Below are 15,192 nucleotides of genomic sequence, written 5' to 3'. Positions count from 1 at the left end.
CAGTCACACACCGTGCTGCAGGTTACAGCACAGCCAGTCAGCAAAGGGAAGTGATTTTTATCTTCCATTAAGTGCTGGGGAGATTATCCCTGGAGTACTGGGGCCAGTTTGGGACCCCAGTACAAGACAGAAACCAATAAACTGGAGAAAGGCTCTGGAGCACTTGAGGAGCTGGACTTCATCTGCCTAGCACAGATAGAGGATAGGGGGGGATATTATGGCTGTGTTCAATCACAGAGATGATAAAGTGAAACTCTTGGTAAAGGTGCACAACAAAAGAATAAAATGCAAAGCATACAAATAGCAGCAAGGAACATTACAATTAGGTAACAGAGAAAAACGATCACCTTGATGGCGGTTAAATGCCAGCAGACATTGTTCAAAGAAGCTGTGAAAACTCCATCCTTGGTGTTACTACAAACTCAACTGGAAAAGGCCCTGAGCAAGTTCAAAGTTAGCCTACCCAAGCGGTAGGATCAGATGTCCTCGCTGACTTCCAACCCAAATTTTTCCACCAGTAAAGCCCCATCCTGCTGTTCAATGAATATAAAAATAAGAAGTATCACTTGTTTTCATCTTTTGAAAGCTTTCAGCTCATTTAATGCACACAAACCACAATCTAGACAATAAAGGAAATTAATGACAAACCAAAAAAGTAAAAAATGTGGAAATTCCAACACTAATTAGAACATAGCAATTTTGGAGGGCTATTTTCTCTATTTCAAAATATAATAGATTATTTTTAAAAATTATTCCACACTGATGGTTAATTCTACAGATCTGTTCCTTTTTGAAAAAGATGCATATTTTCGTTACATCAAGACAATAGCAGGTATCTTTTCACTTTCTGTTTTCACTTCCATTAACTTCTTTGGTAAGGCCTCAAGGCACCTTCTCAACCTTGCAGGGCTATGTGCTTCACCATACTCATACATAGAGATAAATATATAATTGCTTATGATTGATAAGAAAGATCACTGTGCTATTGAAAAGCTAATCTTACAGACTATAATAAAAATCAATAATAAAGCTGAAACAGGTTAGTAAGAGCAATGTCTAAATTACAAAGTAACACAGGAAAATTAAACTGGTTATGGGGGTCTTTTCTTATGTTAATAAAAGAGTATGCAACTCCTACACATATTTTCCTGCCTCCAAAGCTTCATGTTCTTTGTTCTTGTCCTTTTCATGCTAGTTGCATACGTTAGTAAAGGAATATTTTACTGAATATTAGAAAAGTTGTTTTATGCTGCAAATATTTTATTGCTAAAGGATGTTTATTCAAATCTTATATATTTCCTCTTCCATGGCTTCATCCATTAAACTTGAAAAGGTAATTACAAAGCCATTTCATTCCTGTTCATCTCTCCTAACATTACAGTAATTCACATGTGTTTACTAACTAATAGACATTTCATTACCTGCTGCTATTTATGTTTTAATAAAGTAAACATAAAAGTTACAGTAAAAGTTTCACCTAAAGCAGAAAATATTAAATAACATCCTGTTTTTCAGGGGCTTTTTATTTAATTATTGATGCTAATGCATATTTTAAAAATCTTTAAAAGCTGACTTACTACTACTTACTTACTACTAATTACCACTTACTAATGCTGTCACTGAAATCTTTCTTTTGCAGTTACTTAGACGGTAAAGCAGTCTCTTTAGCTGGAGCATTAGAGCAACATGCAACTAATGAGAGTCTCCTCCTGGCAACGTTGCAGCATTGCGAGTCCTCTCGCAATCCCACCTGTGTCAAGGACAGGTACAGTCTGCAGATAAGAATTTTAGTGATTGGGAGACTATAAATATGTTATTAAATAACACAGATTTTTGAAGGAAACATTTTGCTACACATCTAAAACCCACCCACCAATGCACTTTTAAGGAGAAGMTATTTTAAAAGCCCTACGATTAGAYTGTATTTTCTCAGTAGTAGAACAGCCATGATAAATTCTCATTTTGGGAGCACAACACAATTTACACACAAAATGATCAGTGATTGAAAGCAGATGTTTCAGTACATCAAAATAACCATATTGATAATCTTCAACCTTCTCTTCTAACAGTTTTATTGTATTCCTCTTTACTACAGTATCTTCCTATACTAAGGCATATAACAGCAGGTCATATTCCTTATGGGTTGGTTGGATGATTCTCATATTCCTTCCATGGAACTATTCTCATATGTCTGCAATTCAATTCCTTCATTGATCAAAGATCAATGGAAAGTTCTGTTAAGCAGTAGCAGTATCCAAAACGATCTAGATTCAATTTATTTTACACAAATCTGCARAAGTAGATCGTATTTTAATAGGTTTTAACCTAAAATATAACTGACAACTTCAAAAGTAAAAAGGGGCACCTCTCTAAGTTTAGATGCTACTCTATGTTTAAAACACTRCTGATTTTCTCTCTGTTGGCTTTTATCTTCATTTGATTAAATTTAAACAACCACACAGAACTCTTGTCTAGGCAATCCAGTCAGTTATWATCACCACCTAATAGGCATGTAGCTTAAAAAAAAGAAAAAGATAAGTTATCTATTGAATAACTAGAAATTTTAAATTTCAAAAGAAGATTCAGTGCCATTAGGAAAACAAATAATAAATTACTATGAACTTCTATCAACCTTTCGGCATTATGTATAAACACTTTCAGTGAATTTGAGCAAATTAACATAATTTAATTCTAGTAGAGCATTTTTAGGGCACATACACTACTAGAGTAATAGCTGGATTATTTAAGATAATTTCAGAATTCTTTATTCTTCCTGCCTGTGTTAAATTACACTTCTTGTAAACACCAATGCAATTTTCTGCACTACCATTTTACATAGTAAATTATGTTTTACTCCATGAGAAGCAGAGAGGTAAAATTAGATAATCATATCCTATATTAAAAAGATGTTCTCAGCAACACTTTTGAAATGCTATCTAAAAATATCTCCAACTCTAGTCCAGCTTTCAACAGAATGGGGATGCTGGATGTATTCGGCATACACTATTTCCATTTTTTACAGAATTATTATTTACATGCATACTGCACTCCAGTATGCTGGCACTGAAAGCAAAAGGTTAGACTCCAAACACCTTCCTGCTGTTACTCCAATCTTCACAGAGTACTAACAAGCYAAAATAATCTATGACCTGCAAAATAGAAACTCCCATCTCTCATGAATACTAGGATAGAAATGAAGCAAAATAAATCGCAGCTGCAAATGCTATTCTGTCTCTGTTAACAGGCAGCCTTACTTGAGTTTTCTCTTCCTAACTATTTGCAAACTGCCTAGTTCTTTTTCTAGGCTCATGTTTTGTTTTCGTCTTCTCTACCCAAATTGCAAATAAAATAGACCTGCAGATTTTTCATCTCTCTGTACTAAATATTCCCATATCAGTGCCTAAAAAAGTACCTAAGCAGCCCGATTTACAAAGCATCCACAGTTTGCATGACTGTCAAAAAATGAGATGTGGGTGTTCATATCTTTTGAGAAACTAGCACATTTATTAAATGCCTAAATTTGCGATTACAGGTAGGAGGATTCAAAAATTTAATTTTAGAACAGAATTTAAGCAAAACGCCTGTATATCTATTTGTGGGAACAGCCTGAAAGAAACCAAACCCACCATCTATTTTCAAGGTGCATTTAAATTTATAAAGCTCTCTTTTTGGCAGCCCCTTTTACTTCAATGAGATTCAGGCTGATGACAGGACTGAAATGCATGCAGTAGTGACAAGTAAAAGCATCCGTTCCCAGGACCCTCTCCAGAAGGGCATGGCTTTCCATGGCCACTGAGGCCAGGTCCAAATCACTGCTATCAACGCATTTTCCAAGGCCATCCCCAAGTCCTCAGCAATCCTTTTGGAAAAGCCATCCCTATCCAATATTTCATGTTTCACCTGCATTTTAACCTATCTGGTTCATCTGGTCTAAACAATTAATTATATATGTTTTTTTGAAAGTCTCTTCTTGGGTCGTGTTCAAGAAGTTCCTCCATACATCTGAGTGCCGAACTCTCTCATAATGAAGTGTTGGCTCTGACACACACAGCTGTTTGCATCCACAAATGGGCTAGCCCAGCAGTAAACACTGAAATCCTCCTCTGCTCTTCCTTCCAGGTAGCAGCTGTGCTCTGCTTCCGAACCACGAGGTTGCATCAGTGGGGCTGCACTGCAACAGTTTCTTAGCAAAGAAAAATGTTACCTGCAACTTCATCTGTGCAATCTAAAATATAAGAATGTGTGCAATCAAATCAAAAAAATCATAGGATCAACAGTGTTACACAGGTTCCAGGCACACATCCCAATTAAAGATTTTTGTTCAAATTCATGCTGATTCTGCAAATTCTACTTTATTATGCTAATACTATGGGCATTGTTTGCAACTTCACTGCTCCCTTTTACTTTCAGAGACAATTCTGTATTTGTACCATAAAGAGTAATAGAAAAAAAATGGATTATTAACATTCAGGATTGTGCTATTGCTCCAGAAACTGTAAAGACAGAGCTAATCTGGGACTCTTGCAGAAAATACAATTGTATAAAAAATCCTTTTTCCCCTTCTGGAAAGCAGTAGTCACTCCTCAGAGAAATCTTTCCATCTGACTACACTAACTATGGGACACTAACACTGCAGCAATCAAATTTCTGAGGAAGAATCTTGCAGTCTTTCAGGAGGTAAGAAAATAAGCAAATGTGCAAGTCTGTGGCTGTAGCAACCTGTCTCAGCAGAAAACTTACCTTCAAACACTAAAGGACATTATTTGCAAGGATTTTCTTATTATTAAATCTGTCCTGTAGCTGAAATAYGCACAGTCGTAACACTTAGAAATGAATTAGAAGAGGAGAAAAAGCTTCCAAAGCACCCTACATCAAGCAATTTGTTCACTTTGCAAGGAACATGAAACAGCATGTCTAAAAGAGGAGAAAGCTGCTTATAAGCTATTAACTGTGAAACAACTAATAATTTTAACTGCTGGGGATTTCTTTTCCAGAAATTTTCAAACACTGGGTTTAATCTTTTATGTTTCTGAAATCAACAGCGCATGTGATTAAAGAGGAAGATTGGTTCCTTTCAACTATCGTTGGGACAGGGGACTGGGAGTTCATATCCCGAGCCATCTCTGACTTGTCTTTAAAGGAAAGAAAGGAGACATGTCGCTTGTGCACTGCTGAGAGCATCAGCTCTCCCTGGGTAACACACTCAAAGTGCAGAGGCTCTTGCAAAAATCACTCATATCAAAATCCTGGGTTTTTTCCTCAGAGCTTCTATAATATGCGAAGACAATTACAGGGCAAAATTCTGTTTTAACAGTAAATTTTTTTTAGAGAATGCAAAATAAATCTGTTTCTATAACAACAGTAAATAATGTGTAAATTTTGTATTTGGTCAACTCCTAATTCAGAAGCTTAATTCAATTAAAAAAACTATTTAACATAAATGAAATACAACTGCCCTCAGAAATCACGGTTTGTCTTATCAGCTACACCATTAGAGAAGCTAGGTGTGCTTCTTTCAAGTTTAGGGATGCCAGCCCCAAAGTAAAATACATACACACATACACATACATAATACAACACATATGTATGAATGTGTACATATGTTTGTTTACACAAATACAGAAATTTGTGAGCACTTCGTACCTCAGTTCTATATCGGTCATTCCTGCTGTTAAGTTTCTTTAAACAACAATACATCCATTCTGATTCGATGTGGGTGCAATGATCATAATTCAATCTGGATTAGTTTGATCTGGATTACTTGATTAAATCTATAAATTGCTATCAAAAATTTTACTTTTACCTTGAAAGGTATGCATATTTATATGTGCAATATAGAGCAATTTACTTTGAATGGTATAGTGAAAGTTTATTAATTGAAGAAACATATATAATTAATTGTGAACTACTTACAGTCTCACAGAAACTTTAGCAAGTATTTCGGGCACAGACAGAAAGTCATTAGCAGCTATGAAAGCAAAACTGATATTACAGGAGATTCTACCAGGAAATTTTGGGGTTTTAGATGCCGAAACATTGCACCAGGCTACGGGGCAAGCAACTGCATTTGCTAACCAGAGGTCTGCTTTTGGGGAAGGGCTCAGCTCATCACGCCAGCCCAGAGGCTGCCCAAAGCTCTGTCTAGACAAAAACACCCACGTGCATTTCCCAGCAAGCTGCCACAAGCCCCAGGTGGGATTTAGGCAAAAAGGGAACCAAGCAAGAGATTTAAAGATTTAGAAATGCTGAAAGAGGGCCTGGAGGTGCTGGCAAATCAGTTACTGTTTTGCTGCCACCCTTGAATACCCCATTCAAGGTAGGGGATAACAAGGTGCTTGCAGGTACCACCCCTATGTGTGACTCATTCATTTAGGCCTTGGCCTGCAGTGCCATCCTTAACCTTATGCAAACTCCTCTCTTCCAAAACTTCACATTTGAACACCACAAAGCACATTAACTACAGTATCAAGAACCTACCAAATCAATATGATGCACAATCATGTGTCTTCTAGACGATTTCAAATTTATTTTGCCAAGTTGTTCAACTTCCACCTTAGCAAGCAAGGACATTCTACATCTCCAAGGTGTGTGTCTACGCTGGGGGTTAACGCAGCATTTTGAATGCCTCTGTTTGCTCTTGCTCTGTCACCTTCCCTAAAAAAGCTTTTTTTTTTTTTTTTTGGCCAATTCTCCAAATTTTCCTACATAACCACAGAACTCTAATTAATTCTCCTAAATATATATAATTTTTAATAGAAACAGAGAATAATTTTAAAAAGTGTCAAAAGTTCCGTGAATGTGGAGAAAAAGAGCTTTACTAGAAACTACAGATGCATTAAAGAGAAATGGAAATCAGCGAGCCTCAATGATAAGTTGCAAATATGCAAAATAAAAAAGAATTCCTTTGAGACATTTTGAGTCCATAGAGACATTTATAGCTATTAATCTGTACACAAATTTGAAAAGGAAGTAAATAACTTTATAAAAAGAATTATTTAACTGAGACAATACAAAATCTTCAAAAAACCTAAGCCTGCAGCCACCATCTTAGCAACCCAAAGAAGATCCCACAGAACTTAAGGAAACCTTTTGGCACCTATGGAAACCAAACAGTGCCAAGGTGGGGGAATCTCATTTCATTAGGAAAGATTTCACATTTTCATGTTTTCTTGATGAGACTACCAAAACTGGAGTTCCAGTTCAACTATTATTTTGTCCTATGACACTTAAGCATTTTACAAAATATTCATGCACGTCAAATAAATAGCAATTGGAATATCAGGCTGTTAAAAATGACAGCTTAAAATAAGTGCAGCATAAAAGAAATGACAGTAATAGAATCTACTGTATTAAGTTTTAGCATATATTGTTCTATGTACAAAGTGAAAGCCTAAAATTAGAAGGGAGAGGGGGATGTCTAATGAACAAAATAAACTAAAAAAAGCTCCTACAACAAGAAGAAAATTAACTATTTTGCAGCCTTAAGTGAGTTAGAATACATCAATTAAAATTAATCTAATTGTTGGATATTCGTGAGACATTTTGCAATATAAACTGGAATTGTCTCAGTTTTTCTTCCACACAGAACAGTTCTTAAAAGGCAAGGTAAGCTTGAAAGAAACCACTAAGTGCAATTCAGTTCCCACTAACCCTTTAAGTCTATAAATACATATTTAAAGACCAAAATATAATGGTTGTCAGTTGTTCTTTTATATCTTTTGCCTTCATTCATAAGGAAAATGTTTTATTCCCTATGCAATTCTTTCAGGTGTCTGGTGTTTTTCCTCTGGCCTTTGAGCTGTTTCTGTCTTTTTTTTTTTTCCAAAATATTTTGCTGATTTATTGTTGTGTGAAGTAATGCTTTTTAATTATTTATTGTTTACTTATTTTAAGATAGACTCCACACTTTCTTTTTAAGTCTGCCAATTAAAAATGACTCCCAATTAAAAAAATCTTGAGTGGAATTTTGTATGAGCTGCCAACAACTGAGGCACAAAGTGCAGGAAATAAATTATATTGTTTCAAAAGATGTCCACAGGCCATTTCTATAGCAGTTTATTGTCCCCATGAACTTTTAATTCTTCCAATTTCTATTACCTTCAGCATCAGTGCCTGAAACAGAGTTGGTATGATATCAAACTTCCTCTTCGTTAGGGATAGCAAACCAAGAGTAGCTACAGTCACAACTGCTACACAACGGAAAAGCAAACAGTACTCAAGCAAGGAGCTTGAGTTTGCAAGGAATTTAGTGGAGTTTTGAAAATTTACATAATTTAGAAAGCGGATCACCCTGAAGAGGAGAAATACAACCCAAAAAGTGAAAATAAAAACAGATACGAAAGAAAGATTAAAATTTTCTAAATGTAAGTGTAGTTTTCTCTTATACTTTTATTTGGCACTATTTGTTATACTAGAAAAATATAATGCATAAAGAGAGGTTTGTGTGTTTGAGTTCCTGTGAAGAATTTTCAGTAACAGTAAATCCTGTCCCTGTGCACACATTAAAATTAATATTAGCAAGATGTGAATGCTCTTCTTGGATGGCTAAAAGCTTTTGGCTTTTTCTTTTCTGCCTTTGCTAATGTGTTTTTTGATGACATGGTCCCTARCATGCTAAAACAGAACCACACTTGCTTCACATGCAACTACAAAGCAAAGTCATAGTTTACCACTCAGTTACAACTGAGCTTCATTTACACACACTGCAGAAAGAAACGCTGTATTGCTGGAATTTATAATTTAGTGAGGAATGAAAATTCAAATCATTTCTTGGCAAAATCTTTTGTATTTTACATTGCACTGAGTGAAAAATTTTTTTGCTTTCTAAGACTTCTGACTGTTCATCACATGCAAGTCCTGCACTTGCCTTTCTCTGACAGTTTTTAACTAATTTCCCCACAATAATCAAAATGTCACAGAGCTTTGGCATTTGTCTTCATGTTGAAATATCTTGTCCCTGATGTGTCTTCTAATGATCAATACACACCTTAACCATTTAAATCATCCTCAACTACTTAAGCTAATTTATCCTAAATTATCTAAAGTCACTTAAATGCCAACTGTTATTTATTTGGCTTCCTATTTCCCTGGATAATTGCCTTATTTATCATCTGTTGCAAAAATTGTACTGTCAGCTAGAACTAGTCAATAATCAGAGAAACACCAWGAAAACGTGAAGTTTGTAAATCCCTTATATTCAGATGAAGATAGAAATAGTGTTTATAAGATTGCTAGGAGAATATTGCATCAGGATTTTAGCAGCCCAGTGACATTAATTTCCAATTTTTAATGACATATTCTTATGGAAAGGCAACCTCTAACCAATGGTGCTAAGCATACAAATACCTGCAATGTAGAACAAGTTTTTTATTCCTAGATATAATCTCTACAACTGGTTAGGAGAGAAGAGAAAACGTGTAAGAAGTTCCATCTCCAAATCACTTTYTAGTACTGCTCACAGAAATTCACTGTATTTACAGATTATTTCTTTCTGGAAAGAAAGAAAGACTCTCATTCAATTAAAAAACACATYATCTTCAGATCCCTTCCAGCAAGCAACCTTCAACCACAGCCTAAATGTAGTGCTAAGGTATACTGTCCAACTCAACATATCTTCTTCTCTGTTAAATCCTTGCACTCAGGCACAAAGAACTGTAATACTCATTTTGGATTATAAATGGCAGCTGAAAAGGAGAAARAAAAAGACATTTTGAGCTATGAACCAGAATAAATATTAATAAGAACAATAAAACTGTGGCTCTAGACTGCAAGTGTTTTCCAGTCATTATTCCCCTCCTCCAGCCACTGCAGCATTCCACTTTCATAAAAGAAAACAGGCTGCAGGCATCTCTGCAGCTCATGCATCAACTTCATGTACTTCATTACTATCTAGGGATTTTTAAATAAACAGCCAACTTTGAGAAATGATCATGGAAAAATAGACATATACTCAAGAAATGCAGCCTGAACTGTGATCCTGCATTTATGTCATTTATGTTCATTCCTTAGGCCCTACACACTTTTTCACCCTCATCATCTTCAACTTACAGACCAGATCTACTTGCCCCATTTCAGCCTTCCAAATTTTTATAGATCAATAATTTGGTCAATTTGTAACAGGAGCACTTTCTCAGCATGAGAACAGGATGAGAAATCGTGGCCCTCCTATCACCTGCAGGAGGGCAAAGCTTTAGATTTCCTAGGGAAGTAAGACGAAGAGATCACAATCTTGGAAATCACCACTCAAATGATAACAGTTCCAAGAACTTTTACTATTAAACTTGTTTTTGTCTCATTTCAGATATAATTGATACTACTTACCTTTGAGATGTATGTAGAAGATTTATTTATTAATAGGTCATTTTTTTTTTCCTTTAAACTTGTGAGAGCCCATGRGGCTAAGAATAGCCACAAGAGTCTGCTGAGTAGGATTTGGTCAAATAGTGCTTCAAGATACCAAATGCAAAGGAAGAGTATCATGATTTCAAGCGCTGAAAGTGGCTCCAGAGCCAATTTGATGCTGCTGCTTTACATACGGTTTGTCTAAAGGACTTATTTCACATTAAGCATCTACCCTTTCATGTGTGCTTAGCTCGAAACGCAGAATTACAAGGCTGTCAGTTATTTGGGGTTTTCAGATCCTCAGCTACATATCATCCCAATTTAAATTCAAAAGGCTGCTTTATAACTATGCAGCACATACCGCTGAAAGCTGTCGTAAGTCCATCAGAGAAAATATTTAAAATGCCAAGCTCCCGAGGACTTGGCAGAACATGCCCCCGTGCAACCTTGTCATGTTCAGTTACACAAGGCAATACAGCAGTGCAGCAAGCGTCGGCCTTGCAGCGAACACCTATTATTTGTAGCTCTCAGACAGTCAGAGAGGTACAGCAAACAAGCACACCCATCCAAAATAGTCCAAGTATTTCCATTTGGATCTACCTATCACTCTGGGGATCTTTCAAGACATTTTGAGAGGTGTTTTCGAAGGTATTATCAATGATGCGTGGGCAAAGGCATTGCTACAAGCAAAATGTGAAAGTCCTTTATGAAATAGATAAAAACATTATGCAAAAGAAAAAAAAATCTCTCCTTTTATTTTATTTTTTCCCCAAGCAGGGACAGTACTAAAGAGGGGGAGGAATCTGAAGTTAGATCACAGCAAAATGACAATTTCTCCAAAGGCTGCATAACACTCACTAAACCAATTACAGGATCGGGCACCAGGTAACTGACCTCCTACATCATGGTGCTATTTTCACAGCAGGAGCTCAGGCAAGATTTTCCAGTGTATTACCTACTTTTTTTTAGTGGGAAAGAATGACTCAAAGAAGTAAATCTTGTCAAATCTATGCCTATGCAGATTTTCTCTACTTATGTCTAAATTATGCACGTAAGAGTAGTACAAGTAATGTGTATGTATGCATAAATTTATTAACAACACATTTAAATTATTGAAAACAATTATCTCGGTGAATGTCTGCTAAACGGAGTCCTCTGAACATTTACATAGGATTAAGTGGCATCTTAGCCATTAAATATGAACATTTATTTTGGCAACCTGACATAAGGACAACTAAATCTGCCTTTGAGGTACAGGTACATAGCCCTCAACAGATTTTTTATTTTTTATTTTCTTTTAATAAGAAGGAAGCAATGCAGGCTTTAATCACAGCAAAGAGAAAGAAAATACTGTATAGCAAATTCTCAGAATGATCCACAGTGAACACATGCAGGCAATCTAGATTCCACTCATCAGTATGAATCAAATATAAAAATACTTAGTATTTCATTATGTCAGTAACTTCTGGAAAAGCTTTTACTTGGAGTCACACCCTAGCGGACTCTGTGAGCTTATTTATACATTTGGATTTATGCAATCAAAAGTTCCCCAGCACGGGTACTGTTTCTCAGCAGGCGTCAGAGAGATTAATTATCCTGGCCACTGAGAACATGCTCAAGTGCTTGCTGCACAAGACAAATTTAAAAAAAAAAAAAAAATCAAAAAAAAATCCTAGCTTTCACATCATGTGCTCACTCTGGAAGACAAATGAAGATAAATAGCTCTTCTTAAAAGCAAATATYCAAAGCTATTTACATATGGCACTCATTTCTATAGGGTTGTGCACGTCCATGCTTAGCATTGGTCAGCGCTTGTGRGCTTTCTAGGAGCTGAGGAATTACCAGATTCTCCCAACTTCTGACTTGGATCTGAAGATAAAACATTTTCTGCCACCTTTCTCCAGTCCTGTTGACTTTCCGTAGGGAAGTGACCTTTGCATTTGCTTTTGGCATAACAATCAAGCTCGTATTTTCTTTACCAACTCCCAGTCACAGAGCAGAAGGCTGAACGAGACAGCTGTAGCTTCCATGAGGAATCAAGGGAGGAATCACTCATGAGAGCCCCTAGCTCACTATACATATAGAATCACTTAGTCTATACTAAGTCCTTGGACTCTTCTCTAAGTGTTAATTCACATCTCAAAATTAACTCTCATCTCAGTAGAAAGCTGAAGCCACAAATTCACACATTGCTCGTCCTTCCTACAAAAATGTAGGTCTCAATTTTTCAGGAGGTTTTTAAATCTTCAAAAATCCTAATTTTGTTACCTTTTCCTCTTTGAAGTCCAAAATGCTGAGAGCTAAAAAGGGATAAAACCCATGCCATTATGTTTTAAGCTTTTTTTTTTTTTAAATGATGTAAAGCTCACCTTCTATAAGCCATATCTTATAAATCATAGATTTGAGGTGTATTAGTTTTCTACCTAGCATGAAAACATGAGAAAAAAAATGCTTTTATATCATCAGAAACAAGAAATTCTCAGTTTTCTGATGTGCAGTAGTTCACGAGGGACCAAAATCTCACATTCCTGACTGGTCCAGAGTTGAGTATTTTTCATTCAGCATCAGGGACCACTATAATATTCAGTAGTTGTTTTTCAACAAAAACTAAAGGTGTAAGAATTATAGAGTCCTACTTTTAGGAGGAACAAATTTTTTTTTGAATGCTACTAATAAGAGAGTTCCATCAGGCTTACTTATCAACAATCAATGCATTATTTAGATCTTAAGAAAAATTACTGAAATGGAAGAAAGACACTTCTTTAGTGACTGGATTTCCCCATATAAGCCACCTCAACACATAAAAAAAATTAATTTTCAAATGTAACAAAATATCTCATTGACATTTCACTCTCATCCTTGAGATCATAGTTCCTATCTTAGAAAGAGGATTTTCCACACAGGGATTTATGGATTTAAAAGTAAAGCGAATGTTGATGATGCAAAAATCCCCCACTGCTCACCTTCAAAAAAAGAGTTTATGTGTTGAGAACGAAATATAATTACAATTTACTTYCACTTGAAATACTACATCACGACAGATGAGACACAGCATTATGTTCATGGATTTACACCTAGATCTACTTTATATTACTCAACTTACTCTCGACAACGCAGACCTGATATCTAGTTTATCTATTATTTTCTTCTTGAAGATACAGGATCATCTGAAGAAATTCGTTGAGCAACAAAACAGGAAGCTGCTGTACTGAAGGTACAGCAATAATCAGCAATATAACCAGCAATAACAGGGTGAGTTTTACCTACTTTCCCAAGTTAAATAGTGAATAACAAAAGTAGAATCAAATGTGAAATTGCCTTTACCAGATCCCAGCCGTGCCAGGTGTTTTTTAGAGCTCCAAGTCAAACCTCTGGCTCAAACATCCTCTTCACATCACTCCTATACTTATCTTACTAAGGGATGACATTCCCTGACCTGGCTTGGGGCCCAACTGCCTAGGGAGCAGCTCAACAGAAAAGGACCTGGAGGTCCTTTGGTGGCTTCAGGATATAAGCACACAAGGGAAAAGGTTTTCAGCCTAAAGTCAGCCAGGCACTGGAACAGGCTGCTCGGAGAGGTTGTGCCAGCTCTATCCTTGCAGGCTTTCAAGACTATAAACTAGTAATCAGGGCTGGGTTGGGTGCCTTGCCTTTCAAACATGACTGTAGTTCAGATGCAAAACCTATTTTTCCTTAGCCACTTAGGCTAAGTGATTGAAGTCCATCATGACCCAAAGGCAATAGGAAAAAAAATCATCTGGACATTTGGGGAAATATTTTCAACTAGTTGAAGAACTCTACTGGAATCTTCTTCAAAGTATCATATGCCTTTTCTTTTGATAATTTCTACGATCTTAGTTGGTATAATATGTTATATGGACACGAACTCTGGAGAAAACCATTTTTACGTTCTCTTATTTACAGTCAACTTTGGTTKAAGGATTTTGTAATTTATCTCCCTCAGCATTCAACTCTCCAAAGGATTCTAAATAAGCTTATCTTAGARATTGTCAAATCTTAAAAATTAAAACTAGAATGAGTCATACGTGGTTCTTTTGTTTGCTTCTCTTCTCCACGCTCATGAAGAACTATCAGATTCAATATTGCTTCACCAAGCACCCAGGAAAGGCATCATCAGTGAGGAAGTATGAGAACGTAATTTGATATTTGTACTGTCTTTCTTAAAGACAACAACATTCGTGACCTTTATATAGAGAGATAGTGTAAAACCGATATCAAATTTATCATGTGATAAAAAATAATAAAACTAAAGTTAAATAAAATCATTAAATAGATTTTTTTCTAACTTTACAGGTGATTAACATTGCAACTAGTTCAAATCCCAGCACATTTTTTTTATGTTAAAAAGATTTACTTAAAACGGAGCAGCACAAATGAATTCGTCAAGATCTCTGCTATTATAATGAATCATTAATATCCCAGTGAAAAATTTATTACGATGAATAATACATTCAAAATGATGAGACATAGAAAATGAAGTATTACTCTGCAATGTATCAGATAGAATTAAAGTCATGTTATGGAATTTGGCAAGCTAAAAAACAGAACAATTTTGGTACTAAATCTTTCTCGATGTCTTTCCAGAGCTTTTACTTTTATTTATTTCTCTTGCCAAAGATTTTTTTATTTGAAGAAAAAAAGCAATATGTAAGTTAAGCAACAAACATTTTTGCTTGCAAATAATCAAAAAGTCCCAGTGTATTCACTAATTTGGTTCCAAAAGCATTTCTGCCCTCAGAAGGCTCTTTTTTGTCTTCAATACCATTTACTGGAGTATATGTGACTGTGAAACATATCCTCGTGTTTTACACCAAATAGCAAAGAATTATT

General features: G+C 35.7%; 1 protein-coding gene across 1 annotated transcript in view; it reads right to left on the bottom strand.

Moving 5' to 3' along the window:
• Positions 1-15,192, bottom strand: part of RYR2 (ryanodine receptor 2) — a 312,795-nt gene that overhangs the window by 227,563 nt on the left and 70,040 nt on the right. The gene's annotated exons all lie outside the window — the stretch shown is intronic.

The sequence above is a fragment of the Nothoprocta perdicaria genome, unplaced genomic scaffold, assembly GCF_003342845.1.
Source record: "Nothoprocta perdicaria isolate Ctin4 unplaced genomic scaffold, notPer1 scaffold_197, whole genome shotgun sequence".
In the NCBI taxonomy this organism is placed as follows: Eukaryota; Metazoa; Chordata; class Aves; order Tinamiformes; family Tinamidae; genus Nothoprocta; species Nothoprocta perdicaria.
Note: the sequence above shows the minus strand (reverse complement) of the source record. Positions and strands in the feature narration are given on the sequence as shown.